We start from the raw sequence: 14617 nt of genomic DNA on the forward strand, positions 1-14617 counted from the left end.
CATGGATGGCTTGCCCCAGACATGAGCCGACTGTCTGAGCCCACTGATGCCCCTGGGGAGTGACAGCTTGCAGCGATAAACCCGAAGTCTGCCTGTGTCCGCACCTGACGCGGGTTGTCTCACCTCAGTGTGCTGGATCTAGGGCCCTATAAGACACATCGAGCCCTGCTGTCGGCAGCTGGAACCTGCCTGGAGCAAGAGACGCAGGGCCAACAGGGGTGGCTCCCACCCTATTTATTATGCGGTTATTGCCATGCTGAGACTAGGCAGATTCTCCTGCTCTCACCCCAGTGAGCCATCAGAGAACGACTTCTCGTCCCTGCCTGGTCCCTGTGTTGTCTCTGGGTGGCCTGGAATGGCTGCAGGACAGCTGGAGTTGGGTGTCAGTCTTGGCCTGGAATCTGGCTGAGGTGCAGCAAAGATGGAGGGGGAGTGCGGCAGAAGGTGGGCTTCAACATGTTGGCTCCCGGGCCCACCTGACATTATGGATGTACCAGGCGGTGGGTGACTCCTGACCCAAGGCCTGCACCATGGAATGGCGAGCTGTCCCCAGCCACCCCTTCCATGTGGTGGGAGACGTAAGGAGGTGACTCTCGGCAGCACGACCCACACACTAAATGGATGGCTGCCCTGATCAGAGACATTGTGGTGACTGTCCGGCACAACTCTCACCTTGAAGTGACATTGCTGCCGGTACCCGAGGAGGTGGGACCGGTTGGGAGGTGATGGAGGCTGACCTCACTGCTGGGCCTGGACCTAGATGGTGACAGTGTTGTCCTGGGATGAAGCAGTTATAGGTGCAATAGCTTCCCGGGACTTGCTTGGTGAGGTAGATGGAAGAGTGATCGCACCCTGGGCCATACACGAGTTGGAAGAAGGGACTCTTGCCTGTGCATAGAACCCCTCCCCACCTCCTATCCCCAAAGGGGAACTGGACTGTCATATACCTACTTCACTAGGCTGATGCCTAGACTTTTGGTGGGGGGCAGGGGGCAGAGCGATCCTGGAGGTGATCGTGTGATCCTAGGAGGGTTTATATCCTTTCACTCTTCTCCCTCCGTGCGGCCGTGTCTGGGATACAGGGGTCACCAAGAGGTGTTTCAACACTAAAACCACTGTTGGCTTCTAGAGCGGCTGGACTGGCCCTGTGATGGGTCGCGGTAGGGCTTTACGTACGGAATAGCAGACCAAAAAGGACAGGTACACGGAGCCTGCAGGAGGCCCCACATGTCCGTAAGGGGATGAGTGTGCAACGCAATCCCAGACGCAAAACATTGTCTCTAGCGCCGAGATACTAACGGCCATCGTGCAACTACAACACACCTTGGATCAGAAAATGGATGCATTATCCATTGATGTGAATCTCTTGAGAGCGGGCATACACAAGGTGAACAAGCGCTCTCTAGAGATGGACCATACAGTGGTAGGGATCACTAAGGAAAGGGAGGAGTTAAGGACGATGGTCCGCACCCTCACAGACCAAGCTGCATACCTGAATGCGCAAATGGAAGACGCGGAAGGTGGAGTGCAGAGATGCATCCTCCGAATTGTGGGCTTCCCTAAGGGAGAGAGTAAAGGGGACCGCGCCAGAACAGTTCCAGGAGGGTTTGCTCAAGGCCTTGCTCCAGCCAGATGAACTCTCCCCACTATTTGTCATAGAGAGAGCCCACCGAGCCCTAGCCCTTAGAATTCACCCTGTGTGTACAGTCTAGGGTGATAAGTGCTTGGATCCTAAATTATCGTGCCAGATACACTATTCTGAAATGGGCCCGGACAGAAGGCGATATCCAGTTTAAAGGCCGAAATTCTGTATTTTCCCTGACTACACTAGGAGAGTGCAGCTAGGGCAAAAATCTTTCCTGGTTGTGAAGCGGAAACTGAAAAAACTAAACATCCGTTACATGTTACTATTCCCAGCGAAACTGCATATGGTGCATGAGGGCCGTACACACTTTTTTGGTGGGCTGGAGGAGGTGTGGGACTGGCTTGACGGTGTTGATCAGAGTGGTGGCACTGATTCGTGGTCCCACTGAGAGTGAGGCTTCGGTAGAAGAAACAGGCCAACTGCTCCGGAGGAGCGGCGCAGATGGGGCACCCTGGTGCACTCGGCCACTCTAGACCATGGGCTGGGTGCAACGGCTTGCAGTGAGAGCGCTCAGGGAGATGATTCGGCTACGCTGGGGAACTGACCTGCATGAATATGGACCGCTCGATGCTTCATCCACACTGCTACATGAGTAGTCAGTTACTCGGTTTTAAATTCATCTGCACCTTATTTTTCCCGTTACAATGGGGCAGTGATGGGATAGTGTATGGTCCACCAGTAAGCTGTTTTCAGTTCAATGATAGCTAGTGGTTATTCAGTATCCTAGTCATTTAAGAAATAGGTTTGTGTTCTCCTTATCCTTACAAAGGTATCAAGAAAGCAGGAAGGGTCAGTAGTCCTAAAGGGAATTCCAGTGTCCAAAGTTTCGCCCATTGTCTGTCTCTCTCTCTCTTGACATCCCATTCGCCTTTCCCCCTTAGGCCAGGCTGAGTATGTTGTTCAGTCTGGTCTCCGGGACTGGGAGGGAGTTGGGAAGTAGCATCCAGACTCGTCTCACCTCCACAGGAACTCAGGTTAGTGAGAAACCCAAGCTGGACACTTGGCTCCTAAAAGGGGAGGCCCCACCCCCCTTAATTTTATCTTTAAATAAACCAGACGGGACGAGAGCGGTGACGCAGTCCGGTATAAACGCAGCCTTGTTGGCCTGGCTGGCAAATCTCTATAAGAGACCACCTAGCACTGCTCACGTACGGGATGAGGATTTCATGACCAACCTACCCATACCCAGACTCTCAGAAGCAGACAGAGCAGGGCTGGAAAATGAGCTTGTGTGTAAAGATGTGTTGGCTGCTATCAGGGCCCTGGCCACAGGGAAGATGCTGGGGGGAGATGGCTATCCATCTGAGTTCTATCAAACTTATGTTGATATCTTCAAAGGCAGACTCCTGGAGGTATATCTGGAAGTTTTTCGCAGTGGCAGTCTACTGCAACCATGCGAGAAGCCATAATTATTATGGTCCCCAAGTTGAATATGTACTCATACAGACCTCACTCCATGCTAAATGGAGACGCAAAGGACCTCACTTGAGTGATTGCCAGCAGGCTTTTGCCCAGGATAGAGGCAATTGTCCATGAAGATCAATGCAGGTTCATCCTCGGGAAGAACACCATGACGAACCTGTGGCTTCTCAGGCACGTCCTGGCCTCCATGTGAGATGTTTAATGGGGTGGAACCCTAGTGGCTCAAGACATTTAGAAGGCATTTGTTTCTCTCACCTGAGACTACATGTTCGAGGTCTTGGCCCTGATGGGATTTGGTCTGAAAATCTTAAAATGGGTACACCTCCTTTATTCCGGCCTGACTGCGAGACTTCGCATTGGCAGGTGGCTCTCTCCAGCATGGTGCATGGAATGTGGTTCGTGGCAGGGATACCCTTTATCCCCGCTGCTTTTTTACCCTGGCAGTGGAACCCTTGGCCATAAGACTTCAACAGCCACTGTGGTCTTGGGGCATGTCGGTGGGCGACACGACTCGTGCTGTCTCTGTGTACGTGGGCGACACCATGGTATTCCTAATCCGATTGGAGGAGTCGATCCCGGTTTTATTCCAGGAACTGGCCATTTTGGAAGGGATATCAAGGCTAAGAGTTAACAAACAAAAGACAGTGCTTTATCCTTGTGCAGCCCAGACTGGTGCCCCCAATGCTGACCTACCCGAGGTGGTGATCCTGTGTATGTGGTGCAGCTGCCTGATAAAATCAGTTAAATATGGAAAGTATAGTGCAGGGACTCAGATCCTCCATCGCTTTCTGGAACATACTCCCCCTCTGTTTAATAAGACGAGTGTCGTCTGCCAAAATGCTCTTGCTGCCCAGGTGTGCTCTTAAACACACTGTACCCGATACCACAGTCGATCTTCCAAGACAGTCTTTTAGTTTCCAATCAATCTTCCAAGACTTGGACAGTCTTTTAGTTTTCCCAGTCTGGGCCGGGGGAAAGAAAGGGCTACGGATACTGAAACTGAGCAGGGAAGAGGGTGGTACAATAATAGAAGTTAACCATGTGCTTGGTAATGAGGAACAGACTAAGGGGCACATGCATCAAACCATTTTACGATCACAAATAGTGCGAATAGCAAAATTTGGCCGTTTTGCGATCGCAAAATGGCCTTTTGAGATGCATGTACCTTTTTGCAATTCGCAATTAAGGAAATCGTAATTTTTTTTGCGATTCCCTTAATTGCGAATGCAGTTAGGCAATTGCAGATTGCGATCCCCTAAATGCGATGCATTATGCAATCGCAAATCGTGTTTTCGCAATTTCGAATCGCAAATACCATCAACTTCAAGTTGATGGTAATTTGCAATTCCTTTGAAAAACGTAAATAAAAGCATTTTTCAAAGTGCATTGTGGTGCACACACATGCCCTTAGGACATGTGTGTGTACCACATGTGCATACTTGTGAAATCCTACTCATTCCTATGGGCATATAGGCTCATAGGAATGAATGGGAAGCCATTTCTTAATTGTGAATTGCAATTTGCGAGTCGCAATTAAGGAACGTGTAGGGATCATAGTTTGTTAGATTACTACATGCATAAGGAATTGCGATTCCTAAATTGCGATTCCTTAAAAATTGCAATTTAGGATTTGCAATTCCTTACTTTGATGCATGTGGCCCTGAGTTATTAAAAACATTAAGCAAAAGCGGGGCCCAGATATCAGGTTTATGTTTAATGAGGTCTATGGGTACCCCATGGGCGCCAGGGGCTTTATTGCCCAGGCTCTGATATATGGTTTCCTCCACTTCGGACAGGGACATCGTTACTCCTTTGGGAATGAGCAACTTGGGGTAAATCCTTGTCATGGGGGGAGCTGTGTATATCACAGTAAAGTGTGCTTCCCATGCTTCACTAGTTATGTTACAACTAATTGGTGTTAGCGTCTATCCCATCGCTCACATGTCTTTTATAGCAGCCCATAACAATTTTCCGCTCTTTAGACTCATGGCACTAGTAAGTGAATACCATCGTTCTACCGATATCTTTTCCTTCCTCATAGAGGTGGCCAACTTGTCTTTTTTACTTAGCATCTGCACCGCTTGGTGGCACCTTGATTTTGCCGACAGGGCCTTGTTTAACTGCCGGTTTACTGCTGAATATTCATGAATAAACCATCTAGGGCTCAGACTTATTGAACAGGCAGATTTCATTGATTCAATTTTAATAATCGAGCAGAGATTAGTGAATGCGGTGATTACATCAGGATTAGATTCCTGCATGTCAAACATACCTCAAATAATGCAAGATTCTCCCTGACCACTTTATAAAACAATTCAGTAGAATCAACTCCTTGCCACAGCAATCATGGATTATCTGTTGAGGGCTCCAAATTCCTTGAGCCACAGTCCGTTTTATACTCTGGCCTCAGGGATTTAAATACTACTTCAATCAGGTTATGATCGCCATGAAGTGTAGCAACAACTTTAGCATGCAATAAAAAATCCTCTAAATTAGGGGAAATAAAAATATAGTCAACTGTGGTAGCGAAGCCCCTGCCTCTGAACGTATGTTCTGAAGTGTCATTATTATTAATAAGAGCAGCAACATCGATAACGTTGCTCAAAATTTGAGATACCAAATATTCCATCAGCTCTGCGCCCCTAGTGGAAGTTTGTACTCTACTAAGATTGCTAAAAAAAGAGTCCAGGTAAACCAATTTGCCATTAAAATCACCTCATAGACAACTGCCTGCTGTGTTGTCAAAACCCTTCGATCTCCTTAGGGTGATGATATAGTCAAAAAGGTTAATAAAGTTAGTATTAGGAGTACTATAAAAATCATTGTTATAATATACATTTTAGTATGTCTAGTGGTAAAGATCACTTGTTGTTTTAAAAGCGCCCTTACCATGGAAGGTCTACGAAAATTTATCTAAACACAGTCCCCGTCAATGTTTTTAACTGAACCCTCAACCCACCCCACTCTTCGTACTATGATTATCTCATTCATGCTCAGGACGTTAAACCTTTTGTTTTTAGATAACCAGTCAACACATTTATTACGTAGTTGTCCCCAGGTTTCACTCTGCTCTGCATTAAGGTGAGGTACTCATGCCAACACCAAAACATAGGGGTACGCAGCAGGTGGCAAACCCAACACATCCATAAGAGGTCTAAAGCTAGACCCTCTCGAGGAGTGAGAGGTGGCACCATTGCTTAAACCAGGAATTACCGAAAGGCAATTGGATGCAAGATTAAGATCAGATTTTGGGTTAGAGGGAGCAAGAGGACCAACCCCAACTGAAGTATGCCAGCAATCATTATTCGAGGGATTTTGCGATTCCGTTACACTCCCTACAATAGAAAGCGGTCGATCAATAGATTGTGTGCATTTCTTACAAGCAGATGCAATTAAAGAACCATCTGGCAGACGCTGATCCCCATCAACTAAGCTATTTAAGGTTGGGGCTCTTGTCAAGTGGTTGGCTGTTCCAGCAATCATGTCAATATTATTATTGGCAGCCACTTCCAGGTTGCAAATTCTGTCCATCATAGTCTCTAAATGATCCAGGTGATTCATCATGGAATTAAGTGTCATGTCTATCAAATCGCCAATCCGGGAACATAATAAGTGACTGCCCCATATCAGATAGTACAGGTGTAACTTCAGTCTGGGTATAAGAGCAACGGTTAGCCTTGCCGTTCAGGGTCTTAGCTGAAGAGTGTGGACTGAGTGTAGGTTTCATCAAGGAGGTTAGATCACTCCGTGGTGCGCCAGTGTTGGGGGCTGTTTCCTTTTAGTGCAAACAGCTTTTTCTAATGGCCGTTTGCATTTTGCTGCCACAATTACAAGGATGGTGGGGGGGCGGTCACTATAGATTGGGTAATAGAAGAATCACGCCCAGCATTAACAGTGGCACTAATAGAGGGATCGGAATTAGTGTCAACCACAGTGTGCAAAAAGTCACAGCCAACAAGTGCAAGGGCAGGTGTGGAGGCAGGTGGAACCCCACAGCCAGACTCTCTGTATCGCCTCACAGCCCAGTGATAGTCTACGCTCTGTTTAGTCAATGTCGTTATTTACAATATTAACCACCCTTTCCAGCATATTGTCAATAGTAACAGAGGGCTGCGTGGGTGGGAGACCTGTTCATTTCCCTATGGTCGCTTACTTCGCTGATGGATGCTCTCACCTTATGTTGTTGCGGTTAATACATGTGAAAGAGAGGGTGCTCAGCCCTGTCAGCCGTTGACAGGCGCAAATGGCCCCCCCTGGGTCCACTCTCATCACGTTCTGTGGGAGAGCAAGGCTGCCTTTCACAGCCCAGGGAGGAGTGGCTTCACCCGCCTATGCCACAGAAGCGTTACACGCTGGGGGACCGAGTCCCACCCCAACCAACTTGTCCAAAAGTCCAGTGAGTGCTCTGCGGGCCTGAGACGTCCCTTCACGGTGGAGCTGATTGGACGTCCCTTCACGGTGGAGCCGGTGGAGTGGGATAGGGTAGATTGGAGTGGGATGGATTGGGTGGATTGATGTGGAGTGAGTTAGATTGGACAGGAGTGGAGTGGGGTAGATTTGTGTTGCATGTGGTAGATTAGAGTGAGCTGGAGTGGAGCGTGTTAGATTGGGGTAGAGTGGAGCGGAATAGATTGGGGTAGAGTGGAGCGGAATAGATTGGGGTAGAGTGGAGCGGAATAGATTGGGGTAGAGTGGAGCGGAATAGATTGGAGTGGAGCGGAATAGATTGGAGTGGAGCGGAATAGATTGGAGTGGAGCGGAATAGATTGGAGTGGAGCGGTGAAGGACTGGGTTATTCTAAGACCCAGCGGTGCCAGGGGACAACACCTGAAACCTTCGTGGGTTACCTGTTCTGGCGTACAAAACACAGAGACACGGGACACTTCCAGCGACGTCAGAGATCAGCGTTTATTTACTGCAGGGATACAGAAATCACAAGAAGTACACAACGTGTAGGTTCTCGGAGACTGCTTCAATTTGCAAAAGTGGATCGCTCCTTTTATACACGTTTTTGCCATTGCACAGTATGGCGAACAAAGGTTACAACTCAGTTCCCACAATAAACTTCAAAAGAGTCGTGTTCATGTTTCAGGAGGCCGGAACATAATTACAGCAGCATTGCCGGTTCCCAACTGTAAAAACATATCTACCCCGCAATAAAACACATTCCATTCTGACCGTAAACACATTAGGAGAGGGGACAAAAACAGATGCAAAGAAAGGACAAGGATGCACAACAGGTTAAAAAAGAGTGTCGGGAGTAATAAAGGAAACTTGATGACAGGATCAAAGACCTCGTGTCCAATGCATGCATGACTGAAACAATAGGCTAGCACGGCAAGATGAGTCTCAAGCGGGGCCATCTGCCTTCGCCGTGTCATTTCCCTTATCGTAAAAGTCACCCTCAAAGAAACACGTGTCCCTCATGTAAGCTTGGGAGTCCCAGGGTCACGAAGCGGGCAACGTCCGTTCGCTGGCTACTTGAGGGCAAGAAACAAAATGGATGCCGTATCTAAAATGGAACCCGAGGGTTCGGATGAACAAACCCAAAAATGAGACGAACCATACGTGGTTGCGTAACGAAACTGCGTACACCCACTATACTCGTCATTTGCGGTTCGTAGACACCAAACTCATCCATATTCGTCACCACTCAAAAAGTGTCGTTCCGTCTCACACGGAACCTCAGACGCTCCTTTTGCCCTCAGGTAGGCAAGCACTAGTCAAGATCGGAATCGATTTCAATATTCATCAGATCGTTCACCTGCTGCTGGAACATCATTCTATTCATCAATGTCTCCTTGGTAACAGATGGCCGTCTTATACACGTTGTAGCACAAAGGCCACATAAGGCAGGACCACACTGTACACAAAGACAACACGTGAATAGAAACGTTACAACAACCCCTACGATCATCAGAATTTTCCAACCCCAAGTGGATATCAAGCCCAAAACCATCCTAGAAGTGTCCAATTACCTTCGTCCACATGTATGGACTCGGAAATCTAGTGCAACTTTGAGATGGCTTGGTAGACAGTTGGAGCATTGTCAGGAATGAAAATGCAACAGCTCGAATGGATAACTTTACACACACCACCTCTATCTGCGAGAACGACGTCTAGAACCATCCGGTTCTGCAACGTCATGAGTCTATCCGCCTGAAGTTCAGCTGTTAAGTTACCAAGGGCACTCGCGGTAATATTAGCAGTCGACTCGACTACACGGGTCAACTGTCTTAGGTTCCTACTATTAACCATAGGTCCCCAAAACGGCAGGAAACCCTTAAAGAAATCTCCTGCTTCTTGACCGGCAGTATCCTCTTTGCTAATAACGCCTCTCACAACTCTAGTCTTGTGATAGTCTGAGGCAACTGTAAAAGTCGGTGGTAAAAGATTCGCAATATAACAGGTACCCGAAAAATCACGGGGTAATCATGTATATGCGCGTTCATAACATACGAAATAAGTGCCCTTAGCAGTCAGGAAAACAGGGGAAGAGAGCATCGGTAGGACATACGAGTCAGTACAAGCACTGTTCCCAAGTTGTGCTCTCGGATTTCGACCGAAACCTTTCAAGCAGATATTACCGAGGTGTGGTACAATCCATATTGGGGACGAGCTCTTAAGCTGTCTATCACCCACTGAAACACTATACTCAGCCTCACTCAGATCCTTATAGGCTTGCACCTCTTCATCTGGGATAAGCGATGCATCAAAAACATCTCTATCTAAATCCGCTATCGCTATTGCCAAAGGCTTGTGGTACGGACCGGGACCAAAATTGACAGAGCGTGGCTCCCGACTGGGATAGGAATCTAGTGCACTACGAAACATAGTTTGGAATGCTCGAGCGGAACCCTGGGAGCTGTAAGGAAGGTCCAAATACGGAATACCCCTATCCATGGTATGTGGCATTAACCCACACACCCAACAGTTGGTAGTATTCATCACCAACTGATGCTGATGTAGGAGTTGAACGAATGAGTTATTCATAAATTCCGCACGTCTAACCTGTTCGTGTTGAGGCAAAGGATGAAAAGAATGTGGGGAAACAGTGGTGATGGAGCTTAGTTTAGGAGAAAGGGTAGGTGAAACAGAAGGCAATAACAACTGTATTCCAAAATACACTCCGCCCACCAATAGCATAGACACAGTCAGAAACAGTAGGAACACCTGAAACAGAAAACATTTTGTTCGTACAACCCTATATAACTCTGATCTCTGCGCCGACATCCTTTCTACTTCCAACAGCTTAGAGAATGCCATCCTCTACAAACCGTCCGTGACGTACTTGACGCACTTCGTTCTGAGTAGCGATTATCAATCCCCAGGAGTTCCCAGGAATCGACAAAAGTAACCGACCTAGCGTCAGAAACCTGCTAAACAGAAAGGAGTACCCGCACGGCCCTACGGTAACCCGGATGGTAGGGTTTCCTCAAAACGTTCAGTTTTAATACAAATCTCTTTAGCAGTGAAAAACACATAAAAACTCAAAAAGAAAGGATGTAATTGTCCATAATGTTCATAGCACCGAAAAAGGAAAAAAAAAACAAATATACGACTTAATTTTTATTAGTCCTTGAACGAAGAAAGTATCGACTTCTTCCAGGTCAAGTTTGCTCTACAAACAATTGTTCAGCTGGCGCAACAGTGTTCGATAAAGTGAACGACGAGTCGGACCTTGGGTTCTCTGCTACTGATGACTCCACAAGTGGGTTTGGCAGCGACAAATCATCTCCTACAGGTTGAGCGTCACTAAACGGCACAAAGTTTAAAGGAGTCTCAGTTTCCGTTGCCGCAATCCCAGTTCTCACCCAACCGTCTGTTGGTGAGGGGATCGGTACCTTTTTCGTGTGGCCGGCGTGAACCCAGTTCTTCCGGCCCTCCAATCGAACCGCAGTCCTCGTTGTCAAGACTTGAAAGGGTCCTACGAATCTTGGCTCCAAGTTACGTTTCCGACCAAAATTTCGGGTAACGACCCAATCGCCTGGCCGGAGCTGATGTCCAGGACCCTCTGTCTGCGCCGGTAGAGCTTCAAAGACCTGTTGATGGATCAACCGTAGTTTAGTGGTCAAATCATGAAGGTAATCAATTAGCATTGGATACTCAAGACTATCAAAGGCCTTAGGTCTCGGGACTCCCCAAATGTTCGCAAGGCGGCCGAACACAATCTCATATGGGCTAAGCCCTACTCGAGAGTGTACAGTCGCCCTGGTTGATAGGAGAGCCAGAGGCAAGGCATTAGGCCATGATAGACCAGAGGTAGCTTGTATTTTTGCAAGTTTCAGTTTCAGGGTACCATTGTACCCTTCAACCAAACCCGCTGCCTGAGGATGATTAGCACTATGGAATTTTTGACGGATTCCAAGGCCCTTACACACGCTCTGCATCACACTTCCTACAAACTCACTTCCATTATCCGACCACACGATCCGTGACATTCCATACCTAGGAAAGTATTCCTTCAGCAGGATTTTCGCTGTGGACAGGGCAGTATTATCCTTAAGAGGATAGGCCTCAATCCATCTAGAGAACGCACAAACCACAACCAAAACATACTTCAGGTTATTGCATCTCTCCATATGGATAAAGTCCAGTTGGATCACCTCAAAGGGACAAACAGGGGGAGCAAAATGACCAGGTGGAGTGGGGGTGCCCTTGCCAGGATTGTACATCAAACACCATGCAATTCTTAACCACTCTCTCAGCACACTTAGTAATACCCTCATTCTTCCATACAGCGGACAAGAACTTACATATCCCTTTTGCACTAATATGTGACAACCCATGAGCCATCGTCACGACAGCTAATACGTACGCATCTGGTAACATCCACCTCTGACGTTCCGTCAAGTCAACCCAACATCCATGCATATCCAACCTTCCCGTACTTTCTTTCCACTTGATCTTTTCAGCTTCAGTTGCCTCGTTCTGAATTGCTTTCACACTCTCAACAGTGTCTTCACACATACCAGTTTCCGTCGGCCATCTCACTGAACTTGTCACGTACATTCGAGTTGTAAGATTCTTAGCCGTTTCCTTATCAATCTCATCCGCAAATGCATTACCACGACCAACATCATCCGTCACTTTTCGATGTGCACTACATTTAACAATCGCCACTTGTTTAGGCAATGTAAGTGCATCCAAAAGATCATTCACGAGCTGCCCGTGTTGGATCTTCGTCCCATGCGATGTCATAAATCCTCTTTCTCTCCAAAGTCTTCCAAAACTGTGCGCAACGCCGAATGCGTACTGACTGTCGGTAAACACATTCACTCGCTTTCCCTTAGACAAGACACATGCCCTTGTCAATGCAATCAACTCTGCCGCTTGTGCTGAATTCTGATTCAATCTCGCAGTTTCCACAACCGTGCTCAACGTCACTACAGCATACGCAGTCGTCACATCGCCATTCGGCAATTTAAAGCAAGAACCATCAACATACAAAGTACCATCGGGATCTGCCAAAGGAGTGTTTTTCAGGTCCACACGACCCTTTGTTTCTTCCTCAGTTCGTAAATAACAATCATGTGGTGGTACATCATCTGATTCCATATTACTCGGCAACAATGTCGCCGGATTCAGTACATTACAACGCTTGATCTGTATATGACTTGCCAAAAGGGTCAGCTCGTACCCAGACAACCTTGCACTCGTCAGATGTTGAGTTTTTGTACGATTCAGGAGAGTATCAACTGCATGCGGAACCATCACTATGAGCATATTATCCATGACAAGACCTGCGGATTGTCGAATAGACGCCGCAGCTGCCGCCGTCGCCCTCAAGCAACTCGGCAACGCTCTAGCCACCGGGTCTAAGGTCGAGGAAAAATATGCACATGGGCGCTGCTTGTCACCAAATTGTTACGTTAAAACACTCAACGCACAGCCTTCCCTCTCGTGGACGTATAGTGTAAATGGCTTGCTGTAATCAGGAGTACCTAACACAGGAGCCGAACACAACGCATCACGAAGTTCAGAAAAACTTTTCTGACATTCCTCCGTCCATGGCAAAGGGGTCGAAACATCCTTGCACGTAAGAGCTATCAATGGCTTCGCTAACAGTGAAAAATTTGGAATCCACTGTCTACAGTATGACGTGATACCTAAAAAGGCACGCACGTCTCTCTGAGTCGTCGGCACAGTCATTCGAGCAATTGCTGCGATTCTTTCAGGGGTCAACCTTCTTCCCGCCTTTGACAATAAGTGACCTAGGTAGGTAACTTCTTGACAACAATATTGCAATTTAGAAGGTGACACCTTGTGGTGTAAGTCGCATAGATGCTGCAACAGTGACACAGTAGCAGTCTTGCAAATTTGTTCAGTGTCTGCAGCTACCAACAGATCGTCAACGTACTGAATCAAGGCCGCACCAGCTGGCAGCATGAATGCATCAAGTTGGCTCTTGAGAGCTTGGCTGTAGATCGATGGGCTCTCACAGTAGCCTTGAGGTGCACGTTTGAACCGGAAGCTACGACCACCTAATGAAAAACCAAACAAATCTCGACTTTCCTCAGCAATCAGAATGCTAAAGAACGCATTCTTCAGATCAATTACCGAGAACCATGATGCAGAGGCTGGAATCAGAGTCAGTAAAGCTGTAATGTCGGGCACGACAGGAAACTGCGGGACAACAATTTTATTTACCTCCCGTAAGTCAATAACTAGACGGTACACAGGGGGCTTGGAGGGATCAGTTCGCTTCAGAATAGGCAACACAGGACTATTACACACGTTACCTCGTGTCTCCTCAATAACATCTTTATCGATCAAATCATAGATGATCGCTAATAGTGCCCGTTCACCATCAAGGGAGATACGATACTGGGGTATGCGCGGTAATCGCGCATCAACTTTCAATTGAACAACATAAGGTGGTATTTCCAGCAGGCCCACATCATTGGGACCTGTCGCCCACAAAGAAGCCGGAAGAGAACTCCATTCCGGTGGGAGCTTGTCGATCGATAGATACATAGGGGAAATCACTCTCTGACCCAATGTAAGCTCCACTCCCGTAGGAGAGCAGTACAAAGTCGCATGTAACCTTTTCAACAAATCCAAGCCCAAAAGATTCTCACCACAACCAGTAGTCAAAATCAAAGGAGCTTCTAACTCATGAGACCCAATCGTAAGGGGCAAGGGGCTAGAAACTGGATTGCTAACGGGGGCGCCAGAGAATCCAACGGAAACATTCGTTAAGCCAGACAAAGGCGCGCCAGGGAGTTTCGAATGCATGATGGAACTTTTTGCTGCACCAGTGTCCAACAGAAAAGGCTCAACAATGCTCAATGTGGCAACTGCGACATGAGGCCCTCTCTGATCTACCGGAACTGATACTTCTCCCTTCCTTTGTCTATGGCTGTCCTAGTAGATAACGTCCGTATCAACATCACGCTCGACATAATAGTCGTCCACATGATACTGTGCAGATCTACCAGATGAGAGATCGCGTCGATCGAAACAATTCTGCGAGTCTGAGGAAGTCGCAAGACGCTCGGCCTGATTCGGAGTAACACCGCGACCTCTACCACGTGAAGCTTGTTGAGG

General features: G+C 47.5%; 1 protein-coding gene across 1 annotated transcript in view; it reads left to right on the plus strand.

Annotated features, from left to right (window-relative positions):
- The window catches only part of DTWD1 (DTW motif tRNA-uridine aminocarboxypropyltransferase 1), a 181418-nt gene that overhangs the window by 90202 nt on the left and 76599 nt on the right, over window positions 1-14617 (plus strand). The gene's annotated exons all lie outside the window — the stretch shown is intronic.

This window comes from Triturus cristatus, chromosome 3_1 (assembly GCF_964204655.1).
Source record: "Triturus cristatus chromosome 3_1, aTriCri1.1, whole genome shotgun sequence".
In the NCBI taxonomy this organism is placed as follows: domain Eukaryota; kingdom Metazoa; phylum Chordata; class Amphibia; order Caudata; family Salamandridae; genus Triturus; species Triturus cristatus.